The sequence below is a fragment of the Coffea arabica genome, chromosome 3c (genome assembly GCF_036785885.1).
Source record: "Coffea arabica cultivar ET-39 chromosome 3c, Coffea Arabica ET-39 HiFi, whole genome shotgun sequence".
In the NCBI taxonomy this organism is placed as follows: domain Eukaryota; kingdom Viridiplantae; phylum Streptophyta; class Magnoliopsida; order Gentianales; family Rubiaceae; genus Coffea; species Coffea arabica.
The window spans coordinates 37,181,733-37,185,595 of NC_092314.1; the positions used below are offsets into that span (position 1 = coordinate 37,181,733).

At 37.9% G+C, this 3,863-nt stretch overlaps 1 pseudogene; it reads right to left on the bottom strand.

The window, feature by feature from the left end:
- Window positions 1-1,781: 1,781 nt before the first annotated feature.
- LOC113735885 (L-type lectin-domain containing receptor kinase IV.1-like) lies at window positions 1,782-3,654 on the bottom strand (annotated as a pseudogene).
- Between the last annotated feature and the right edge of the window lie 209 nt (window positions 3,655-3,863).

Below are 3,863 nucleotides of genomic sequence, written 5' to 3' on the forward strand. Positions count from 1 at the left end.
GTAAACCGTTTATGAAAAGTTGCATCTTTGGCTAGGATCATGTTATTATTGATTTAATTCCTATTTATTTCTATGAATTGCTTTTATAATTAGTTAATTAGTTATTTTCAAAATTTTCAAAAATCCCCTCGTAATTATTACTCTAAAAAGAGTTAAATTTCTCCTCAATCCCTATGAAGATGACCCTACTAATTGCTATATACAAAATTAATGTTTTCTCGAGTAGGACTTCTATTGTTGAATAGATTCGACACCATTTACACCTTAAGGGCAAACTGATTTGAATTAGAACTTGTAAGCCCCTCGTTCTAAGGGATTCTGTAATTGTCAGTCAATTGCGTGCGTGGAAGGTGATTAAGCATATACAAATGCATTGAATTCCAGATTGTATTAGTCCAAAGACTTTCGTATTGAACGAGTCAATGACTTGTCTAGTACTTCACGATGATTCGTAAGACTTTCGCAGTGAACGAGTCAATGAATGGTCTAGTACTTACACGCTGATTCGTAAGATGCTGAAAACCAAGGCATTGTCTGGATTGTGATTTTTCATAGAAAAATTTTATATTTTTTATAAATATATTTTTTAATCATCTTTTTATTTTACATATATCAAATCGTACAATATATTTTTCTATAAAAATTTCCAAATACCAAGCTTGTTAGGTAACTATCCTGGTACAATGTAATGAGTCTGAGTTGTGTTTTTCATGGTACTAAAGAAGCATTAGATATTTACATACTGTGCCTCTTTTATATCTAGTCCAAGCAAATTAAATCGACAGCTATTAAGCTTTTGTCATGTTTAATGGTCCCTTTCTTTGATTACACTATGAAGTCCATTCTTCTTTTCTTAGCTCCTTAGACATATGATGAGCTCACAGAAAATCGTTATCAAGCTAATTTTGAAATTTGATGGAATATTTAAATGAAATGGACAATTAATTTCTAGCAATAAAGAATTTCAAAGATTCATTGAGTTCTTCAAATGAGTCGTTTTGGAGTAAATAACTAGATAGTTTCAATCTTTGGGCATTTGATGGGTGAAGCTAGTGTGCTCTGGGCTATCATTGCTCTTATTCATCGGTATGATGGGACGATTTCCAGAATGATTAGTGCAACAATTTCATTTTTCTCTCAGAAAAGATGTTAATGAATAAGTGCTATTGATGAATCCTTTCACAAGGCACACAGAACCTAGAAAATAGATAATAGGAGAAAAGAACAGACTTACAATATTAAAACATTGCATATTTGAGATGCCACACTAATAAAGAGTACAAGGCGTTCTGGTGGGTAGAAAGATAATAAAAATAGAACAGATATGTTAGAAAATGCACCTAACAAAATAATTACGGGAGTCGAAGCTCCTTTCTTCTTTTTTTTTTTTTTTGTTTCTAAATTTACAAAATCAGAAAGATAAGCATCTTAATTACCGACCACTGGAGAGAATGGAGTCTACTACAGAATGTGAGAAAGATTTGTCAGTGGAAGTTGCAGTGACGATGTAATTTCTTCAAAGTCAGGATGGGCGAAGCCATGGCCAACAGCAGAAACGCCCACGGCTAGAGATGATAAATCTGGCAAGGCTACTGATCCCTCCAAATACAACAGAACTTGTCTCATACTTGGCCTAAACGTTGGTTCTGAATGAGAGCATAACAAGCCCAGTTTCAGCACCAATTCCGCTTCCTCTTTCACATACTCATTACCCAAATTATGATCAACTGCCTGGAGTATACAACCTGCTTTCCAGCACGAAAATACCCAATCAACCAAAATTATATTCTCTCCGGGTTCTGTTCAGTGCTCATTGTGGCCATCCCAGTCCTATTATGCTCAGGGGCAAGGTAGCCAAGAGACCCTGCTACATGGGTGCTTTGAGGAAGAGTTCCATGATCATATGGCCTTGCCAGGCCAAAATCTCCTAATCTTCCATTCAGTTCACCATCTAACAATACATTACTGGCTTTTACGTCTCGGTGGATCACTACTTGCTCCCATTCTTCGTGTAGATAGTGTAATCCTAATGCTACACTTTTGATGACCCGAAATCTTTGGCTCCAGGTGAGGATGTACTTTGGTTGGTTGTACAGAAACTTGTCTAGACTACCATTGGGCATGAACTCGTATACCAAAAGTAACTCTCCTTTACACCGACAATAACCCAAGAGCGGTACTTAATTTCCATGCCGTAAGCGCCCAATACTGACGATTTCTGCAATAAATTCTCTCATTCCCTGTCTTGCTTGATGAGAGACCTTCTTGACAGCAACCTCAGCCATGTTTGTCTGCAAAACGCCTTTGTAGACCTGGCCAAATCCGCCTTCCCCTAACGGCTGTTTTTCTGTAAACCCCTTGGTGGCAATGTATATATCTTTGTACTTGAACCTGTGAGGCCCATAGGCAAGCTCCCATTCTTCCAGCACTTCTGCAAACTTCCACTTCCTCCTTAAATAATAAGCTAACCCAAAAGCTACAATCAACAGCAAAAGCATGGAAAGCAGGGGCAATCCCACAGTGAAAAATCTAGAAACTTTCTAAGGTCCCAACCGAGGTAGCTGAGGGAGCCGAGAGAGATCAAGCGGTTGCACATCACCATTCATCTTGAAGCTCCATCCAAGTACAAAATATGCTATCCCTATGTCGATTGGACTAGTGGACGCAGAAAAGCCAACATACATTGTTTGCTGTAAAATTGGCGACAGATCACATGACAAAGACAAAAGAGGAGTATTTGGTTTAGCAGCTGCTATTGGAGCCAATGTAACATCGATTCTCCTATCCACCCCATCGTATTCCACCCAAACTTGCATCCGTTTACCGCTGCTAAGATTTAAGTTGTCAAATGAATTCTTGTTATTATCTTGGTAACTTGCTGGCCGGGATACAGTGGAGTTCTAAGAGTTAATATCAATACCAACATGGTTGTCATTGATATCTCCAAATTCTTTGTTTTGGTGATTATCAAGCTCCACTGCAAAAAACGTGATTTGTTCGATTTCCATTAGTGCTTTCGTTGAAGAGGCCGAGGAACTTTGTGGAAGGCCCTCCTGGAAGGTCTCTTGTTGGTGCAATCACGAAAGCCATTCCCGCACCAGATATGCCTGGGACATCAGGTACCATAGCAAACACAAATTGGGTGGAAAAGGAGAAAGCTGGACTATTGTCATGGAGCGAGCTAAATAAAAGAAGGCCACGTGTTTGATTCTTATTGGTGTAGTTAGGAGTTTGTTAGAAATTGATAGGTTTATAAGCAGGCATCTCTACTTCGTTGTAATCAGTTTTTGGAATTATTCCCTCAGATTCGTCTGAATTAACTTGAGGAGCAATCCTCATTTTTCCCTCCCAAATTTTCCTTCAATCTTTCCCCTTCTTAGCTAAATCCATTAATTCTGTTCTTGTAATTTGTTTTCTAGATTCAATTAATGAAAGTTGAAGTTCATTCGTTCACTATTTCATTGATTCATCATTAATTGGTTTCCTTCATTTGAGCTTAATTCCTTATGCTTCCTGCAAACTCTGGTTTCTCTGGTTTCTGTACCATAACAGTGGTATCAGAGCAGCTACGATCCGTCTAGGTTTGGCTGCTTGATTAGAAATCATTCCTCCTAATTTTTCCTTCACTTCTGATTCACCTTTATCCCTATCCATCTTCATCTCTTTTCTGACCAATCAATATATATATATGAAGACCCTTGAAGAAATCTCTAAAATGCTGAATTACTTCCTGGTAGAGCATAATAAGCCTAAACAAGCAACTAACGTAGTAGAGTACTATGAGGAATTTGAAGAGTGGAGAAACGAGATGTTGGCTTTGAAACCAGAACTCAGTGAGGAATACTTTATTGATGGTTTTAACT